Consider the following 22,905-nt stretch of genomic DNA (forward strand, 5'->3'; position numbering starts at 1 on the left):
GGTTGAGTTTCTTGTCTAATGTGACAAATCAAGAATCAAGAATTTTATTCACCGTAGATCATTTTACAATGATATTGGCTTCGTCATACAAGATGTACTAGTACATACAGAATAATAAAATAAACTTCTGTCAATACATTATAGAATACATTTGAAGCGTGGCAGTGTACCAAATTACAAAGGATAGCTTTTAAAAGTTAACGCCATAAGCTATCTTATAATCTAATATAATATGGTATTTTATTGTTTATAGTATAAACTTTGTAATTACACACGATTAACCACAGCACAAAATAATATGTTTAACTACAGACAACTTTTAAATGCTTATATTCTCCTTGGGCATCTCAAAGAATTCTTTAATGTCATAGAATGGATGATCTGACAGCCAGCTGTACCACTTAATTTTAAAAGAATTTGTATCCATAGACTGAACATGAGCTGGCAGTTTATTGAACATTTTGAGTGGGTTAACTTTGTGGGAATTTCCTGTTCTCGCTAATCTGTGGCACGGTATGTCTAAATTAGCATTAGCCCTGGTGTTGTGTTCATGTATTTCCTTTCTGGCAATAAATTCTGAAATATTATTTTTAATATAGAGTATAGATACATAGATGTATAAATTTATAATTGTAAGTATTCTGAGTCTGGAAAAAAGAGGACGACAGTGCTCCCTATGACCTCTTTTACATATTATACGTATATGTGACTGGAATAGCCCAAAGTATGTCACCCTGAGGTACTCCAAGCTCACTACCTCCCTTAGTTTCAAGAGAAGGTATCCCACCCGAGACATTTTTTCACATACATGATTGACATGTTCCTCTCAATATAGTTTTGAGTCAATGTGAGTACCTAAGAGTTTTACCGACTTATTGCCTACTTCATTTGATGTTCCCATTAAAAGTTGTTGTGTTTTGTCAGGGTTGCATAGGAGCTTATTGGCTGCAAACCAGTCCAGGGCCTTATCTAGTGTTTCTTTTGTTAGGTTATTCAGATCTGAAATGTTCTGATGTGTAGTAAGTAGTGTTGTATCGTCAGCATAACACACAACAGGTGAGCTATATTTTTAGGTAAATCATTAATAGCGACAATGGAGAAGGAGTGTCCAAGGATAGACCCTTGTGGTACACCTGTGCTGATTTCCATGATGGAAGAATTTAGATTTCTGACTGAAATGAATTGTTTTCGGTTACTTGAATAAGAATGTATCACAGATAAAGTGCTCCATCTCACCCCATAAAACTCTAGATTCCCCAGAGGTATGTCAACAGGAATGCAATCGAAAGCTTTGCTTAGGTCACATAATACCAGTGACACCATGTTATTATTTTCAAAAGCTGTTAAGGTTTGGTCAATGGTTTCCAAGATGGCCCCTGTTATGTTCTTCCCCTTTTGAAAGCCAAACTGATTGTTACATAGGATATTGTGTTTTTCAAAGAAGTTGCTTATTTGTGTGTGTATCAGCTCCTCAAATACCTTTGAGAATATTGGAACAATATAGACTGGTTTGTAGCTTTGGGGGAGATGTTTGTCTCCTTTTTTAAAAACTGGGACAACTTTTGATACCTTGAGTGCATCCGGAAAAAATCCAAATTCTACACATTTATTAAAAATATAAGCTAATGGTGTGGCGATTGAGTGTATTGTCTTTTTAATTATGTTATTTGATAACCAATAACAGTCCATACTTTTAGAACTTGAAAATTTGGATACAGCTTTTATAACAACAGTAGGTGTGACAGCCCTCCATAGAAATGCCAGGTTAACAGGCAGAGGTGTTCCAACAAGGTTCATTGCAAATGAATTTGTTGCTGTGATACTGTTACTTATTTCTTTCACTGAGTTTAAAAAGTACTCATTTAATTCAGGATCAAGCAGAGCTGTTTCTGTGTGTTTCAGTGTATTCTCTTGTTTTATTTTTTGCCAGGCTGCCTTGCATTTATTGGGAGCTCTTTCTATATAGTTCTCCACTGCTTGCTTTTTTGCCAGAAGAAGTTTAGGTTTATAGTATTTTTTGCACTTCAGATATGACCTATGAATGTTCACACTCTGTTCTGCCCCTTGGTCAGAGGCTTGTTTATGCATTTGGTACATCATATGCAAGTTTCCTCTAATTTCTACTAGCTCTTGTGTGAACCAGTTCAGACTTTTCTTTTTCATTTCATTTGGATATCTATTTTTTTTTACTGGTGAGCAAGAATACCATAAATCTGTGTACTTTTTAACGAAGTTACCAAAGCTAATTTCAGCTTCCCTTTTTCCAGATTGACAATTATATATAAAGTCCCAATCCGCACTTCCTAATCTATCAACAAACATATTTATGTACTCTTCCTTCTGTCTTCGTACCGCTACTACTTTAGATTCTTCAGTTTTAACTGGCTGCCTCTTACAGAGTGTAAGGAGTAGTGGCTCATGATCTGCAAGTCCACTTCCTGCAAGTCTAACTGTAAAATCCTCCCTGTGGAAATTTACAACAATATTGTCTATACAGGCATTCTTATGTGTGGCACAGTTATTTGTACAATAGAGGTCTATTGATCTTAGCATATTCAAAATGTCCTAGCAACTGGCTCAACCACCTCCATTTCCCAATTGCCTATCCTTTTGATATACACTTAAATTTTCCCCAAAAATGTCACTGCTAACAATTTCAGGTTTGAACCAGCTTTCTGTACCTGTTGAACCATCTTTCTGAGAATAGTCTTTTAACTGTCCATCTGTAAAGGGTTCTGTATTGAAAAGCAATATACAATCTCTTAAACTCTATTCTAGTAAAACTAAACAAGAAAAATTACCCTGCTCGCATTTTCAGTTATCTTGTTAAGACTCTAATTGTGTACATCATAAAGCTTTAAGAGGAAAACTAAAACTGTACAGCTTAGAAGACCTTCTCTTGCATGGATAGTGTCTTATCTTCACAATAGGAAACAGAGGGTCACATTAGAAAGTAATATGACATGAACAAAATTAAATTTAGTGCTAGGTTCACTTTTATTCTTGCTCTACATAATGATTTACCCAAGGTACTGGAGGACTCTTCAGAACAATGTTTCTTGAAGACGCAAGTGTATTGCTAAAGGGCCCAAATACATCTGTACCAGACACTACCAGTAACAACAAATGAATGGGCTTACAACTGGTTCACTAAGTCTTACAAAAACTAATATTATAAACTTGCAAACAAATCAAAATGATTTACATGTACTACAAGAAGATCTCAGTGTGCATACACTGGATGAAGCTCCATGTGTGAATCTCCTGAGCATCCTGATGGATAAGAAACTAAGGTGGCCCAAGCAAATGAATAAATTAACCAAAAAGCTCAGTTCTGCCTGCTTTGCACTTAAAAAGAGCTTCTCATTGTGCAGACCTGCAGATAGGTTTGCTAGCATACTTTACATACTTTCACTCATGTTATAATATGGTATAATTTTCTGAGTCAAAGTATTTAAGGTGTAAAAAGTATTTATTCTATAAAAGCTTGCAATAAGACTGTTGTGCAAAGCTGGTAACTGAAGTTCTTGCAGACTCTTGGTTTACCTAGGGGATGCTTACACTGATATGTCAATATCTATAAGTCCTAAACGTATGTGTGTTTCAATACAAGTGTGAATCCAAGTGTGCAATTCTGGTGCCCTATACCTAGCCAATGTCAGTATGAGACTGGTATGGAACTTCTCCAATTTGACAGACATGTATGTAGACTATTATTACAATGGGGTTGGCACTCCAAAAGACATTTTACAGCTACTGCCATCCTCCTCACCCCCCTCCTCCCACCCTCCTTCCCCTGCCTAGAGGAATCCATACACTCCTTTGTCGGCACCTAGGGATAGTAGGACCACTGCCTCCCTCAGACAGCCATTGCTATTTAATGACAATGACCAACAGGTACACGCATTGACCAGAAGCAGTACCTACTGATAATTTCGGCAGAAACGCTAACAGCAGCTTTCACGTCAACATGGCTCGCCAGATTCAGTTGCCCTCTCCATGGAACAACCAACATGGGGAGGCAGTTCAATTCTGAATTTTTCACTCAGATAGCCAAGTTCTGCAGATACTCACACCATAAGACCACTGCCTACCACCTGGCTAGTAGTGGCATGCTGTTAAGATCGCACCACAGTTTGAAGGCAGCACTGATGTACCATGGGACCACATGGACTTCAGCACTTTGTCCTACTTGGTCTGAGGACTGCATTCAAACCAAATATTGAGGAATCACCAGCAGAGCTTGCATACAGAGAGTATCTGCATCTAACTGGTGAATTTGTCAATGCCATAAAGATATGTGACATTAATGATCAACCACAATTCCTACATACTTTACAAGAGACTGTGGACCACATGAAACCAATGAAAGCCACCAGGCACAGACAGCACATGATGTTCATGCATAAGGATCTTGACACATGCACGCACGTTATGCTTCGCACGGATGCTGTGAAACTGCCACTGCAACCACCCTACACTGGACCATTCCGTGTGCTGCGCAGGAGTTTACAAACCATGGACATTCTCATTATGGGTAAACAAGCTACAGTTTCAATGCATAGAGTTAAGTCAGCCTACATGTTCAAAGAGGCACCGACTACACCGCCAAAGATTTTGAGAGAGGAGAAGGAAGGGACTACAATCCAGCATCCCATTCCACCACCGCCTCACCCACATCAAGACAAAGCAAAATGCATGACTCACTCAGGAAGACGTGTTCTTTTTTCTGCCAGGTACAGAGAAGACTTACCACAACCTGCTTTCACCAAGGTGGCTTCTGTAGTGACTACTACACACTGACACTGCAGTCAGCACACATGATAGTCGCTCGCATTGAAGTTCGTGTGTGAGTGTGAAATGAAGACAGAAGAATGCCATCCTTATGTCGAGTGTTTTCACAGCTAGGGACGTGACGATTCACCTGCAGTGACACGCCACATTTGCTCTTAGAATAGAAGAGCAACTACCAATTTTTACTCTTTGTTTTTGTAGAGATTCTGTGACTCTTGTTGTTATAGTAACACTTGTAGACAACTGTGAATGTGGAGAGTTAATAAATCTGTTTGAAGTTCCATCTTGTTTTTGATTGTATGGAAGTTCATGTGCGGGATTTTCTCACATAGTTATACCTCTCATCATGCCTACTATGTCTGCTAACTTGCGCACTTCCAGTCGACGATCATCCATTACTGCTTTGTGGATTTTCTTCATCATTTCTGGAGTCATCACCTCATTTGGCCGACCACTGCAATGGTCATCTTGGCAGCTCATATGGTCTCATTTAAACTCAGCTGTCAAATATTTTACTGTTGTAAACGAAGGAGCACACTCTTCCAAAGTATAATCTAGTTCAGCTTTAATATTGGTTGGGCTGAGACCCTTCAAAAAAAAAGATATTATATCACATAACGATGGCCAATTTTCCCTATGTTCACAAGTTCACTCACAATGTTTACTATTGATGGCTGCCAAACAAATACTAAACAATGTGGCATCTTCAAACTTGAAACATATGCTTCATAGTTTGTATACTTTCTAATCCAGAGATATTTTTCAACAATGACTACCCTCTCTCAGTCACGCCGGGTAATTATGGGACCTCGTCTTATAGAGATACATACATACTGAAACCAGACATTCAATTAAAAATAAAGTATACAGCAGTGTCATGTGTTGCAGTATGAGTTTTGCAAGTTTTCATCCATGTGTATATTGAAGCATCGTATTTTTTTGATACATTAGAAGGCCAATGCCTGTGAAAGAATTAAATTGTGCCCAAATAAATTTAATAGCACTTACACTCTAGAACATTTCCACTAATAGTTGATCACTATTAACAGTGAAACTTTCTAAAAATAAGAAACAGAAATAAAAAAGGAAACTGGCCCATAAAAGGCATGTATTCAAGCAAAGCCAGGTGAGCCAGGAACAAAACGGAAACAATGGCGAGACTAATGGAAACACTAAGATTTAAAAACATTCCTTAATGGGTTTACAATGCAATCTTATATAATATTTTTGAATTAGCACTGCCTGATTTTGCTAGATTCCCAGCAAAATTCACACTCCCTTTGCCTTATAATTCAGGCAAGGAGTATTTTTCTTTGAATAGGCTGTGCTGGCAGCAAGTGTGACTACATGATATCCCACTCCACAAGCTCCCACAGTGAGGTGACTGCGACCATCAGTGTCAGGTTACAAAACCACTAGAAGTTGAAATTTCTTTTCTGGTGCTATGGAAAAAGTATTCATGGTTATGGAAAACAATTAACTGCACAAACGGTACGTAGTTTTCTGTTATATGAATGCCACAAACAGCCTTAGCAATTTATAATAACCATCAAAGAGGTATGCCACTGTTGGCAGAAAGGTAAGCAACTGGGCTTGTTGCATAATTTACCATGTGGAACTATGATGCACAAGTTTTCTTCCCACAGTTTTCAAGAGAAGATGGTCATAATACAACAAGGTAGATCTACATCTGAGTCATGCACTGTAATTATGGTGAACACTTGTTTATGATACTTCAATATGTAACTTTATAAAACCAATGAATGCCTGTCAGGATGCCCTAATCTTAAACTACAGCAAACAAATTAAAGCAGTTGCTCATTATTTCTACATTCATTCACATCTGGACCATGGGAAGAATGACCAAGTTAAACACCCTTGTGTGTGCAGTAATTAATCTAATGTTGTTTTGATGGTACCTGTAAGTGTTATATGTAGAGGGCTGAAGAATATCTCTAGATTCTTCACCCTGTTTTAGTTCTTGAAACTTTGTAAGTAGGCATTGTTTGGATAATTGGGTCTCTATTCAAGCATAAGCAAATTATGCTTCTGGCGTATATTTCCACAAGTCACGTTAACCTAAGACTATTTTCTGCTGCCCTTTTTTGCTTACATTCAGTACACACCATTAGTAAAATTTGGTATGGATATGCCCGCATGGCTGTGCATATTAGCACACCACTTCTGGAACTCAGGGGGGACACATTGGCTACAGGTTAAATTGTCTTTGCACAAACGATGAGGATTGGTGTGCCAGTCAGCCTGGATGTGGTTTTTAGGCAGTTTCCCATATCTGAATAGGTGAATACTGGACTAGTACCCACATCCTACCTCAGCAACATGATTTGCAAACATGTAGAAAATCTTCACACACTTTAATTTGGGGTAGATAAATTCCATTCTGGCAGGGAAAGCAGAGGCAACAGGAAGGGCATTCGGCCACCCTCTACCACTAAAATTGCCACATTCAATAACTGACATGCTGATGCCATGAAGATATGAGATAAAGGACAGGAAAAATGGGAGAGACGTAATCTTTGGTCCCACACATCTGAGCAGTATACCAAAAAGGTGAACACAAATGCTTTGTAAGAAATCTCTAAAACATAAAATGATTTACAACAGTCATTTAATGATTGTTATGCAATCTCAGAGTAGCACTGTTCATACTGATCAAAATTATGAACCCCTAAAAGTTCCAAATACAACAGAGAGTCCAAGCTGAATCTGTTTTGTAACTGATCGATCACTGTGACCAAAATTTTTCAGCAAATTCTTCTAAAGTTTGCTTCCAAACTGACTGCAGCACCATGCCTAGGACATTTAGTTTCTGGTTCATCCATATGTTGGCCTTGGATGACTCTTTTACAATATTCTTTCAAATCCATCACATTTGGTTTTCAACATCTCTTAAAGTTCATTAACGTCTGTTACACATTAGCCAATGTCTTAAATTCAGGCTAGTAATATATCAACTACGGCATTGGTGCAATGAAAATTATCTGTGAAAGTATGCAAAATGAAACTGAAACAGACATCATGCGTTGTGATTTCAAATCTAGAAACAGCATTGTAATCTTCTTCACCCCACTCATCTGTGTCTATTATTTTCTTGAAAAGAAACCAGTTGAGTGCAAGATAAGGTTTTCACCAAATGAGAGGCAGAACTCCACCATGTAGTAGACACTTCCAGGTCAACAGTGTATGTGATAATTGTCTGAAAAACGTGTTGTTGTAGAGTCAATAGAAAAGAAGTCATAAATTAAAACATCATGCTTGATGCTGCCTTTATACCGCATTAACCCTGAAAATGTAGTAAGCAATAAATCTTTCTCTGTTCATGATATTGTGAAGGGTACCACAGGTAAAAAGTTTCATAAAAGTTTAAAATTTTGTGCACAGTTTGTTGGAATTCACTGAGTGCTCTTGTATTAAAATCCTTGATGAATATAATCTGGAGAGTTTTCATGCCTTGACTTATGCTGCCTCAAGAAATATACACAGTTTCTAACAGTAGTGGGTTTTCACATGCACTCCAACAACTGGTTAATGTGCTCATTATGGGATATGACCTCCTCTGGCAGCAATACAGGTCTGACAATGACAGGGCATGCTGTGAATGGTGTCATCTGTCTCATGCTGAGCCAATAACACCCATTCTTCCTACACAGCTGCTCACAGTCTTGGAGAGTGGTTGGTGGTTGCTAACAACTGGTTAATGTGCTCTCAGTATGGGGTATGACCTCCTACAGCAATACAGGCCAGACAACAACATCACATGCTGCGAATGATGTCATCAGTCTCATGTTGAGACAGTAACACACATTCTTCCTGCAGAGGTGCTCCTGCAGTGGTTGGAGAGTGGTTGGTGGATGCTGATGTGATGCAAGCCGTCACGCTAGTGCATCCCACACTTGCTCTATGGGATTCAAATCAGGAGAGTGAGCAGGCCACGTCATGCGTGAAATATCTTCCATTTCCAAGAGAATATCAACCACACGTGCTCTATGAAGTTGAGGATTATTGTCCTTCACTGTAATGTCTAGGCCCACAGCACCTAGCAGCAACCACAAATGAGTCCCAAGATTTCATCACAATAGCAGTTAAAACTTGCCAATTCACCTGTACAATTTCACGAAGAGGACTTCGAGTGGTAAACATACCTGTAATTCCTGCCCACACCATTAGGGATCTTCCTCAATCTCAGTCTCTTTCCACAATGTTTGGGTGCCAAAATCATGTTCCACATTCCCTCCAGATGCAAATCCATCGAGTATCACTCTCCAGACTAAATTGGGACTCATTTGTTCAAAAAAACATTGACCCATTGTTTGACCGTACAGGTGGCTTGTTGAAAACTCAGCTACAGACGTTCCCTTCTGTGAAAAAGTGTCAGAGGTAGACATACAGCATGTCTCTGATAGCAAAAGCAATAAACGCCTCTCTGTTGAAGCCTTCAGCACGCTGTTTGCCTTGATACAACAAGTGCAGTGGATGCTGCGAGCTCACATGCCTGATGCCGTGCAACACTATAGCAGTACTATCATGCCCTTACAGACAAATAACACTCCTCTCTTCTGTAGTCACACATGGTCAGCCCTTGTCTTTGGGATACAGTTTCGGCCTCTGTAAACTGTCGCCATGTCCGAGACACAACAGAACAATTCACATTATGCCATCAGGCCTCATCAGTCAGCGACTGCCCTGTTTCATTTCTTACTATGGCCCTCCATTTTAGAGAGTCTGGTAGGCATCTCTTATGTGCCATACTGCACCATCTGTGGCTGTGTACACAGAGATTGTGGATGAGTGGCAAACTCTATTTTGTTTCATATGTGCCGTGTCACCATAATTGGCATGGTTGTCCATTGACCAGAATGAAATCTTCTGTGCAGAACATGATTGTATGGACGTCTGATTGACAGTTTGTATGAATACATAATGAATTAGACACAGGATGCGGAAATAGCAGTTTTTTGCTTGAATTTTAGACACCAGTGTACTTGATTTATTGTGTTAAACTTTTAACATAAGATATACCTGTTGCTCTTAATGAGTAGGTTATGACAGTATTTTAAATTCGGTTAATAACTGTATGAAATATTAAAAATCAAATTTTTCATGCCCCTGGAAGCTGTTAGAGAGTAACTTGCAACAGGGACGAGGCCGTGGGTAAGCCATTTTGTAATACAAGTAAGTACACATGGAAATCGAATACTGTTTGTAAACCGTGTAAGCACAACTGTGCCCTCTTATTTGGTGTTGTGACTTGTACACAAAGAATTATTGCATATATGACTGTATACCAATAAGCCAAAACTTTATGACCACAGCGTTGGATGCCAGCTGGCAGCACTGCATGCATGTGAGGTGGTAGCAAAAGTATGTAAGCAGAGCAGACATGGATGGGAGATCACAATACATGAGCTGCAAATGGGGAAGTCCATTGAGATAAGCAACTTTGACAAAGGGCAGATTATTATTATGACAGTGAACGAGTATCTCAAAAATGGAAAATCTGATTGAATGTTCACATGTTATTGTCATGAGGATCTACAGAGAGAGGTAACAGGACAGTGAAACTACCACTAGGCACAAAATGGTTGGATGCCCATGACTATTCACAGATCATGGGGTTTACATGCTTGTCTGCTTTGTAAAGTAAGATAGATGGTGACCTGTGGAATCTCTTCCAAAAGAGCACAATGATGGTACATGTGCAAGTATTTCAGAGCACATCGTTCATTGTACATTGTTGAACATGGAGCTCCACAACAGTCAACCCTGTGTTTTCACATGTTGACCCAACATCATCAGTTATGGGACCATCAGGATTCGAGTACTGATCAATGGAAATGTGTTGGTTCTTCGCATGAATCACATTTTTGCTACACTAGGTCACTGGTCACCTCTACAAATCCCATCATTGAGGTGAACGACGCCTTGAAATGTGCAGCAGGCCATGGAAGCAGGCTGGTGGGAGCAGTATTATGCTATGGGAGGTATTCTCCTGTGCTCGCATGGGACTGTGGTAGTAATCGAGGCCACGCTGACAGATGTGAGCCACCTGCAACACATCATGCTTGATTTCATCCCTAACAGCAATGTCATATTTTAGCAGTATAACTGTCCATGTCTCAGAGCCAGAACTGTGCTACACTGGTGTGAGGAGCATCACAGCGAACTCATGTTAATGTGTCAGTGACCACGTTCATCTGATGTAAATCCTATGGAATCCATAAGCATCACTATTGGGTCACACTCAGCAGCATTACAGTATAGCCAGTACAATTCTTTTTTATGGAATATCTTTTAAATATCAGTTGCAGTTTCCAAGCTTTTTCCCTTTCTCATCATTCAATACTTATTGAGCCAAGCCATGATAGACAGTCATGTTATGTGTTGAAATATTATCTTTGCCCAAAAGGTGGAAATGTAGCTGGACTGCCAGGACACATGGTGAAATTGAGTGTGTGGCTACTGGGGCTTTGTGGCTGGAGACCTGGTGCAGTGCTTGTGACAGTGAGACAACTGGATGGAGTTGTGAGGCGCCAATAGTGGTGTGTAAATAGTCCATTACTGATATGAAATGTGCAGGGCACACTCTTTTAAGTATGTGAGATGAAGGTCCTCAATAGGGCTCCAGTTACTTACATCTTCCCAGTCAAGTCTTCAGCCATGTCTGCTGTGGTTCACTTGCTACAAAAGTGCCTCTTCCTTGGACCGGTGACCGTCATGGCCACCGCTCATATCTACATTGGCATTTGTGTGTGCAAACATCACAATGTATGGTGAGTGGGTTTTTAAATACTGCTTGATGATTTGCAAGCTACTTAACATTTCCAAAATGTTTGAAGAACATCTGATGTTAGTGTGCCAGCCAATTCATTACTGCTTGGAGTGAAATTGGTGCCGGTTTGTTTTGGTTCCTCTTATCAGATGATTTTTTTTTTTAAAGACATTGACTGTTAAACATGATGATCTGCTCAGTCTCGCGTTTAATTGCCTGCACTGTTCAGCCTATTTATTGTGTATGTCTTGGCCTTTTAAAATTTTTTTAATTAAAAGGAGCTACTGGTTATATTTTGTACTGGATTGTGTTTCTTCTCCAGTGGCATGTTTTACGAGAAGAGTATTTTGTAAATCTGGGTTTCATTGTAGCACTGTAAACTCCCTTTATCTGTTACATAATGAAAGCATATCATCATGTAACCTAACTTTGGTATTGTGAGACAGCACCTTAGTCCTCGAGTGTTCATGCATGTGGAGCTTAAGCTACTGATTTGGGTGTATTGTTTGCTGTATCTCGATGGGCGATATTTGCTTAAGTTGGGTTTCATAGCCTCTGTTCTGTCTGCTCCCTTTCCAACAGAAATCTTTCTTAAACTGTTTTAATAGTGTTGTCTTCCCCCCACTATCCCACTGTAAATGAAGAAAACAGTGAGAACCTTCACAGGTGATCAAAATTGTCAAATTTTTTTCAGTTTTGGCTCTTCAGGCAGTTTCTGTTGGGATGACTGGGCCTTGCTTTTGACCTCATATCCATATACCCATATATTCATCACCTGTTGTAACCTTCATTAGACGTTCTGGATTGCTGCTGACTTCATTCAGTAATTCCTGAGTATATCTGCATGATGTCATTTTTGATGAAATTCAACACTTGATTACTACACTTTCGATGCACAAAACATCCAAAAAAATTGTTTGTCAGCAATCAAAGGATATGTTGACATCATCAGCAACCCCTCTGTTGGGGATTGGGCGATTTTTAGAACCATTTTCTTTACTTCTTTCACATTGTAATCAGTAATTGATGTGCTACGGTGTCCACGGGAGTTGTCGTCTTCAGCATCTTCTCGGCCCTCTTGGAAATGTTTATACCACTCATTAACACTTGTTTTACTCATAATAAGTTCACCAAATGCCATAGTTGACATTTTGAACACAGTGCTATACTTTATTCCATTTTTCCAGTAAAATTTAATGCAAATTCTTTGATCCGCCTTTTTTTAAAGTAAAAATTTGCCGAGCACTCAAAAACATGTAGAATCAAACCTCGTTATATTGAACCTCAGTATAGTGAAGACTTGTCTATTTGAATTTTATCTTCATTCCCTTCTCCTGAAAGCACAAATGCTTAATATTTTGAAGAAAATCTGCTGTTACAGCAAAGTTTTTTTGAAGGCTCAAGAAGGGCAGATTTTACCTCCGTATATTGCATTGCAGTTCAGGGGACAAAAACACTTTACACTGGAATCACCTCTTTACTTCAAAGTCTTTCTTATGGTACCTCTACATATTGAAGTGTGTGCAAATAGAGGAATCCCAATCCCTTCCCTCCCTGTGTTGATACAACAGTGAGATCTGTGTTGCATTGAAGTTCCCAAGAAGCCCTCTATGCAGGTTTGTGTTTCAGGCAGACTGTGTGATTACCACAGATGAAGGGACAGATTGGAAACAATAACAAAAGGCTGAGTTTCCACATTTAGTGTAGTGGTTCCGGCAACAGGGGAACAATAATGTGAACATTGGTGGACTTACTTTGAAAGAAATGGCCAATTATTTTGCAGCAACATTTGGATATGATACATTTTATGCAAGTGAGCGGTGGTTAGAAAACTTCATGAAAAGACATTGTATTGTTTTTCTGAAAAGTGAGCAGGGAAAGTACCAGTGTAGATAGCAAAATTTGCAATGCTTGGAAGCTAGAACTGTGCAGGATTTTTCTAGATTACGAACCAATGATGTTTTTAACACAGACAGAATTGAACTTTTTTACAAATGTCTTTCAGACAAAGCTTTGACCTTCCAAGGAGAAAAATGTCTCAGGGGCAAGCTAAGCAAAGATTGTGTGACATTCTGTTAGCAGCAAAAATGAACGGCACAAAAAAACTCAAGCCACTTAGGATTGGAAAACCTATGAAACTGTGCTGTTTTTCTGGGTGTAAGTCATTCCCTGAGGAGTACACTGTGAACAAGAAAGTATGGATGCCCTCAGAAGTGTTTTCCAACTGGTTACAGGATTTTGATAGAAAATGTCTTGTGAAAATAAAAAAAAATGTGTTGTTTGTGGCCAACTGCTGAACACACAGCATTAACCCTCTATTAAAATCTGTTACAGAATAATTTTTACCACCTAACACTACGTCAGCCCATGGATCAAGGAATAATCAAGACTGCCAAAGAAAACTAGATATGAAATGATAGAAATGACAAGTCTGCGCTACTAACAACAACGACCCAACAACTATCAACATTTTAGACACTATAAGAATGCTGAAAATGTACAGAAATGTGAAGGAGCAAATGACCTTCAATTGTCTCCGAACACATGGATTTTCAATGACAGGCAAAAATGAGTGTCTGGTCGGCTTAATATAAAAGTATGTAAAATCTTAGTTTGAGTCTGACACTTGTTTATGGGAATTGTGATTAGTTGTTATTTTATACAGTACTTACGGGAGACTCTCCCTGTCAGTATCCTTGAGTCCGAATGGACAAAAGTGGTCACTCACATTAACACCGCTCACATTCATTTTGAAGATTATGTAGATGTAGACAATGGTGTCACAGTAGCAGGATCATTAACAGAAGCCAAGATTGCTGACTCTGTGAAGACAGCGAAAGAAAAAGGAAGTGGCAACAATGTAGAAGGTAGGGGAAGGTTGTAAAAGCACCACCAGTGACGACCAGGCAGGCCAAAGAGGCTCTCAATACAATCAGGGCATACATGGAGAAGTCTGAGGAGGTAAAGAGTAACGTGTTTTCAGCCACTGTAATTAAAGACAATGAAACTGACTGACAGTGATCAAAAGTTTATAGCAAGCCAAAATTATAGATTATTTTTAAAGCCAATGATTTCTGGAAATTTTTATGTATGTGACCTGCATATTTCTTTACAATGAAAGTATTTCAGAAGAAAACTAAACATAGTGCATTATCACACACAGTAACAATAAAACAAAAAATCATAGTACAGTAACAAAAAAATCATGGATTGTAAACTCGCCCCACACCCCTTTCACCTCCCTGTCAAAACCTTATTACACTACTGGCCATTAAAATTGCTACATCAAGAAGAAATGCAGATGATAAACAAGTATTCATTGGACAAATATATTATATTAGAACTAACATGTGATTACATTTTCACACAATTTGGGTGCGTAGATCCTGAGAAACCATTATCCAGAACAACCACCTCTGGCTGTAATAACGGCTGATACGCCTGGGCTTTGAGTCAAACAGAGCTTGAAAGGCGTGTACAGGTACAGCTGCCCAAGCAGCTTCAACACGATACAGTTCACAAGAGTAGTGACTGGCATATTGTGACAAGCCAGTTGCTCGGCCGCCATTGATCAGATGTTTCAATTGGAGAGAGATCTGGAGAATGTGCTGGCCAGGGAAGCAGTCGAACATTTTCTGTATCCAGAAAGGCCTGTACAGGACCTGCAACATGCGGTCATGCATTATCTTGCTGAAATGTAGGGTTTCGCAGGGATCAAATGAAGGGTAGAGCCACGGGTTGTAACACATCTAAAATGTAACGTCCACTGTTCAAAGTGCCGTCAATGTGAACAAGAGGTGACCGAGACGTGTAACCAATGGCACTCCATACCATCATGACGGGTGATACGCCAATATGGCAATGACAAATACACACTTCCAATGTGCGTTCACCATGATGTTGCCAAACACAGATGTGACCATCATGATGCTGTTAACAGAACCTGGATTCATCCGAAAAAATGACGTTTTGCCATTCGAGCACCCAGGTTCGTCATTGAGTACACCATCACAGGCGCTCCTGTCTGTGATGCAGCATCAAGGGTAACAGCAGCTGTGGTCTCCGAGCTGATAGTCAATGCTGCTGCAAACATCGTCAAACTGTTCATGCAGATGTTTGTTGTCTTGCAAACGTCCCCATCTGTTGATTCAGTGATCGAGACGTGGCTGCACAATGCACCATGCGGATAAGATGCCTGTCATCTCGACTGCTAGTGATACGAGGCCATTGGGATCCAGCACGCCGTTCCGTATTACCCTCCTGAACCCCCCGATTCCATATTCTGCTAACAGTCATTGGGTGCCGAACAATGCGAGCAGCAATGTTGCGATACGATAAACCACAATCGCGATAGGTTACAATCTGACCTTTATCAAAGTTGCAAACGTGATGGTAAGCATTTCTCCTCCTTACATGAGGCATCACAACAACGTTTCACCAGGCAACTCTGGTCAACTGCTGTTTCTGTATGAGAAATCAGTTGGAAACTTGCCTTATGTCAGCATGTTGTAGGTGTCGCCACTGGCGCCAACCTTGTGTGAATGCTCTGAAAAGCTAATCATTTGCATATCACAGCATCTTCTTCCTGTTGCTTAAATTTTGCATCTGTAGAACGTCATCTTCATGGTGTAGCAATTTTAATGGCCTGTAGTGTATATCAAACCCTCTATACATCGAATGAATCTTACCTTTGCTAGAGATTCAATATATCAAGGTTTGAGTGTGTAACTTTTTGACTCTCAACAATAAACTAAATATTCAAAATAACTGAAAATGTAAACATACCTCAGGAAAACGTGCACCAACAAGATAAAAAAATTTGGAAAATGAATGTATAAAACCTGTAAAATTAAAAAATTCCTATTACTTTTTGATCACATTTCATATATACATAGATTACATTGTATATTCATAGATTACACAAATTTATAAAGCAAAATATACCATGTGCTAACACAGTGGCTCTAACTATTAAAACTGCAGCTCTACTATTTCACATTTACATTACAGCCATGTGCAGCTGGCGCACAAGTGTGCACACTACATCTGACTGGAAGCGAGAGCTAGCACAGTTCCCACTGTTGTGATACAACATGTGATGCAATAAAATTACCATTTATTACCAAGTCTATATCATTCACCAGCCATCGCTGGACAGACTGCACAAAACTGATGTATTACAATGTAAATAATACATAACATTAGAAAAATTTGAACAGTTTAAGCATTTACTATAGATTCAATTCGTTTATCATCGACATTTAGTCCTCTGGCAGATTTACTAGTTTTGGAGAAAGTTCAGTAAATCCATTCACTTTCCTCACAGTTAAAAAATTCCTTGGTGGAGTATACCAGATGTAGTTACTGTCAAATGACTCGCAATACACCCGCACTGATGGAGCACAAAGAAACATAGTGGAAGCAACTTAGCTGGTTCACAACAGTGAGACCTGGTTGCTCCATGGAACAGTGTTAGACAATACATGGGCAGGGGGGAGAATCATATTTTGAGTTATGTAATGTGCCTTGAAAAAATTTGTTTTATGTAAATGAAGGAAAGCTACACCTAAATCTATACTCTACAAACCATTGAGAAGTGAATGACGACTGTATATCCCACTTTACCAGTTATTAGGGCTTATTCCCATTGCATTCACATATAGATTGGGGGAAGAATGTTTATTTAAATGCCTTTGTGTGTGCTGAAATAAGTCCAATCTTGTCTTCTTAGTTCCTGTAGGAGTAACATATAAGCAGTTATAATATATGAGGTGTGATCAAAAACTAATGGGAATATTTTAATTTACTCAGCTTTAAACACTCGGTTTTCAACTTTTTCTTTAAGTTTTTGGTACACATGTTTCTGATCTATATTTCCATTTTCAAATATTTTTAATTTTTAGTTTATTGAAACAGTTGACATGTTTTCCAGTGCTTAGTGAATTTTTACTTACAAAAAAGATGAATGAAAGAATTTGCATTACAGTCTGCTTCAAAAATGGAGTAAAGTGCAGCACTGCATTTGAAATGTGGTCTGTAGCTTTTGGCAAACCTACTATGAGTAAGACAAATGTTTATGAGTAATATAAATGTTTCAAAGAGGATCAAGAAGACATTGAAGATGACAACTGTCCTATACTCCCTAGCACATCCATCACTGATGACAATGTGGAAGAAGTGAAGAAAATGGTTTTGGAAAATCCCCGAATCACTATCAGAGAAGTTGCTGATGATAACGGCATGTCCTTTGGCTCATGCCAAGCAAGTTTTTCAAGTGTTTTGGGCATGAAAAGTGTAGTAGCAAAGTTTTTTTTCCAAATTTGTTGAATTTCAGCTAAAAATGACATCATGCAGACATCACTCAGGAATAGCTGAATAAAGCTGACAATGATCTAGGACTTCTAAAGAAGGTTATAACAGGTGATGAAATATTTGTATGACGTTACAAGCAAAAAAATTATCCCCATGGAAATTGCCTGAAGGGCTAATCACAGTGGGACAGTGCATTCACAAGTTCCTGCCTTATGGTTGTATGGTCAATAAGGAAAACTACCTGGAAGTTATGCACCATTTGTGTGAAACAATCTGACGAAAATGAGCAGAACTGTCCATTTGTGGAAACTGCATTACAATAATGTTCCCATTCACACCTCATTGCTTGTTTGCAATTTTTTTGGCAAAAAACAAAACTATTGTGTTGCCTCAGCCACCACATTTGCCAGGCATGGTCTCCTGTGAATTCTTTCTACTCCCAAGACTGAAGAGAACCATGAAAGGATGTTGTTTTGCCGCCATTGATGAGATAAAAACAGAATTGGTGACGGAGCTGAACATCATAATGAAAAGTAAGTTCCAGGAGGGCTTCCAAGATGGGGAAAAAAGAGTTGGATTACTTTGAAGGGGACAAAGTTGATGCTGATGAGTAAATAAAGTCCTTTAAGGAAAACAAAGATTCCCATTACTTTTTGATAACACCTGGTATTCCTAGATTATCTCAAAGTTGTTTCTAGAAACTCTCTGGGTATGTTTTCACAGGATACTTTGCACCTATCTTCTAGTGTCTCCCATTGTACTTCTTTCAACATATTTGTGACACTACCCCATGGATTGAATAAGCCTGTGATTATTTGTGATGCCCTATTTTGTATCCATTCAATATGCCCTGTAAGTTGTATTTAATTTGGGTGTCACACACTTAAGCAATATTCTAAGTTGGATTATATAATCCTCAATCCAGTCAAAAATTTTGCTTGGTACCCCATACAATCATATTTTTGATAATGAATGTAGATGCAGTACTGAATCAAACGCTTTTCAGAAACCAAGGATGACTGCGTCTGCCTGATTGTGTTGATCCATGGCTTTTAGTTGCAGTACTGAATCAAACGCTTTTCAGAAACTAAGGATTACTGCATCTACCTGATTGTGTTGATCCATGGCTTTTAGTAAGTCATATGCGAAAAGTGAGTTGGGCTTCACATGATCTATGTTTTTGGAATCCATGCTGCCTAGCAAGGAGATCATTCTGTTCAATATACCTTATTATTTTTGAGCTCAGAACACATTAACTTCAGCTGTTTCTCAATGCCACTGATACTAGTACATGGGGTGATGGAAAAAAACGCCACATTTGGAGGTCAGGATGCAGATCCACATCCCAATTCAAGACAAAAGTGTACCTAGAAAAACCAAGTCCTGCAAATATGTTTAACAGATATTTTATTTAAAATATAAGGCTCTGGAAATGTTGTAACTGTGTGCAGTGTGGCCAAGAACAGGTAGAATGAACCTTACACTGTGCTGGTGCTGTCCCATTAGCTTAGTGAGACAGGGCAATAGTGGAGGGAATGGATATACAGACTCGCTGATTTTCGAGTCGTGTTTGTGCTAAACTTTTTTCCAGTTAAAAATCAATTTGTATCCAGTTTACACTTCCGTAATGCAGTATCTTATGTATTTCTTTCTGTTACAGTTATGTTTATTTAAACATTAAGATATAACACAAACTTCTTACAGATGTAAATAACCACTTTGTTTTGCCCCTGACACAAATAAAACCAATAGAATATAATAGTGGCTACGGTAATATCTTTTGTATCCTATGAGGTACTAAAAACACAATAGGACAATAGACAGGCTACACTAGACTGCACATTATGCTATGCACAATAATTCCATTCCTTGCATTTGACATCCAGGTTTATTTTCAAAGAGCTGTTATGTACACCCATGGACAACATTCCCTTTAGGGTATCTAGCAATGTTCAAAGTGACCATCTGGCACTTGTGAACACTCTGCCACTCACCAAATTATATTTTGCTGGACCCTATGCAACACACCTGCATCCATCATTGCCAAAGCGACATGCACACAAACTATCAGGTCGTGTTCATCCATGGGTGGAGTGCTATAAATTTGTTCCTTTAAGAGTCCCCACAAATAAAAGCCTAGTGGATTAACGTCCTGGGAATGTTCAAGCCAGAACCTACATGACCAATCCATTTCCCTGTAAACACTTCATTTAAATAGTTATGCACATTCATTCCAAAGCGTGGCAGTGAACCATCGTGTTGAAACCATAGCTGTTGCTGAAGGACAAGTGGAATGTTTTCCAATGTGCCAGGAAAAATATTCCAAAGAAACTTATGATACAGAGGTGCATTCAACTTGTTTTGCAATAGGTAAGGATCCAAAAGCACTCCTCCCACAATTCTAGCCAACAGGTTTATGCCAAAGTGTGTGTGAAAGCCATTTCATGAGTTACATGTTGGTTGTGTTCTGACCAATAATGGCTGTTGTGGAGGTTGAAAATACCTTGACAAGTGAAACAACATTCATCAGGCTACATGACATTATCTATAAAATGCTAATTAGCTCCCACTTGGTGCAAAAGCCATTCACAAAACTGTACTAATTAAATGTAGTCTTCTGGCTGCTGGTGTTGAGTTAGCATGTAATGATACAGATGCAGTTCTTCATCGTGCAACATTCTAACAACCAGTATTTGGGGTATCTGGGACTGCTTTGCAATATCACAGGTACTTCACCAAGGTGATTGGTGAATGGTATCAAGAATATTGACCTCTGCTTATGTAATATGTCTATACCTTTGATGACCACTGTCCATCACTTGTGGATTAAGATTACCGATTTCCTGAATGCATTGCTCCTGGCAATGAAAAATATTCTTATTGGGTTGGCGTCTGTCAAGGCACCATGCAGAATATGCAAGAGCACCAAAGGCATATTGAATGATGTATTAATCGTTTGTGCACTCTGTCAGGAAGCCATCCTACATGAACTTGACAGGATAGTTGTGGTTGTTCACTGCATGGTTAGTAGACACTTACATGTAGTTTAATGGATCCCACTGTTATGTGAAAGGTGACTGCCATGTGAAAAATCGATGTCTTGCTTATAAATATCTAGAACTAGGAAACAGATGTCTACAAAACAAAAATAAAAAAAGAACCTGACAAAGATTCAAAAATAGCCCCAACAGTCTACTCAGTGACCTGTGACTGCTGGCAAGGTATTGCGAGCTGATACAACTTCCTCTGAACAGTCTGATATGCTCATGATGTAACGGTGTTGCCAGCTCCTCATTTTCAAACATTTTTCAAAATGAAGCAGACTGATTTTGCTAGATAAAATTTTTAATTGAATCTGGATGAGGAATTGCATGCTGACCTCCAAGTACAGCATTTTTTATTCATCCTGCATATATCACTTATCTTCTAAGTACTGACAACAAAAATTGACTGCTGTATCGCAAAAATGGTAACTGATTCCACCCTAACAAACTAATAGGTGGCACAACAGCTGATACTGTAACTACTTTCTTACAGAATCCTTTCCCAACTTACAACAGTTTCGAAGTTGAAAAACTGGATATGAAGAGAAAATAATAGCTTCGAAACTGGTGTTCATTTCAACTTAAAAGATAAAATAATGGACAACAACATATGGCTCAAAAACTTTGTCAAAATACATTTTTTTTATTCTGTGGGATACCCAATGCTCCCACGAGATAAACTCCCAACACCAAGAATATTCCTGAAGAAAAGGAAATGGCACCAATGGAAATAATGCAAGCTTACTTATAGCTAGTGCAAATGTCCTGTGCTTCAGGACAAAAAAGGAAGCTTGTATGAACTTAACAAACAGTTGTGGACTATTTGCGGCAGGTTATCTACCTATAAGAGAAGATGTCTGTCTTGATATAGTTGCCACACACTGAAATAGTTGAGACTACAAAGTAAATAAAATAGAAAGAAACTTCCACTTGCCTTTAAATATGTCTGCTTGTGTCTGTGTATGTGCGGATGGATATATGTGTGTGTGTGTGTGTGTGCTTTTTTTTCCCCCCTAAGGGAAGTCTTTCTGCTCCCGGGATTGGAATGACTCCTTACCCTCTCCCTTAAAACCCACATCCTTTCGTCTTTCCCTCTCCTTCCTGAAGAAGCAACCATCGGTTGCAAAAGCTAGTAATTCTGTGTGTGTGTTTGTGTGTTTTGTTCATTGTGCCTGTCTGCCGGCGCTTTCCCGCTTGGTAAGTCTTGGAATCTTAGACTACAAAGTAAGTTTGATTGAACCAATGCTTGTAGATCACAGTGCAGTAATTATGAAACTAAAGACAAACTCAGTAAGTACTTAACAAATTCACAGCTAGATTTCAAATTATGTCTTCAGAAGATGGGTTATTACAAAGAAAAAATTAGATGATTTTAAAACTACAGTGTCTTCTACAGATTAATCTATGAAGAACTGGCACCAAATGATACATTCAGTTCCATGTTCTGGATTCATTCTTATGAAATTTTTTCCACTAAAACCCAAGAGATATCCAATTGCCAAATTAGACTATGCACAGAAATCTGTTAAGCGGTGGTATACCTCTAGATTAGCTAAAATAAGGTGTATTCTGCAAAATCTTTAAGTGATAATATCAAATCCACTGAAGATACTGACTCAAGGACAGGCTATATTGCAATTACTTAAAGGCCAAAAGGAAGTACAGAAAAGAAGTAGAGAAAGTAAAGAAGGCAACCAATGCCAGATTCAATGAAGAAACTCTCAATCCTTGGAAAACAGCATGGGATGTGGTTAATAAACATAGACAAAAGCCCATGTCTCTATTTAATTATTGCAGTCCAGATGAATTAAATGAATATTTTATGAACATAGTGGAAAGCACAGTAGGTGAAATTCCTGAGTTTGGAACAGATCCTGCAGCTGCTATGAAATTTGGAAATAAATGCAGCAAATAATATGAAAGAGAATGTATCCAAAAAACATAACAAAAAATGGTGAAAGACTA

General features: G+C 38.8%; 1 protein-coding gene across 1 annotated transcript in view; it reads right to left on the reverse strand.

The window, feature by feature from the left end:
- LOC126268046 (uncharacterized) overlaps positions 1–22,905 on the reverse strand; it is a 96,043-nt gene that overhangs the window by 71,934 nt on the left and 1,204 nt on the right. The window contains exon 2 of the mRNA XM_049973473.1: positions 16,370–16,425. The gene's annotated coding sequence lies outside the window, so the exon portion shown is untranslated. The remainder of the gene's footprint in view (positions 1–16,369; positions 16,426–22,905) is intronic.

This window comes from Schistocerca gregaria, chromosome 4, assembly GCF_023897955.1.
Source record: "Schistocerca gregaria isolate iqSchGreg1 chromosome 4, iqSchGreg1.2, whole genome shotgun sequence".
Lineage (NCBI taxonomy): Eukaryota > Metazoa > Arthropoda > Insecta > Orthoptera > Acrididae > Schistocerca > Schistocerca gregaria.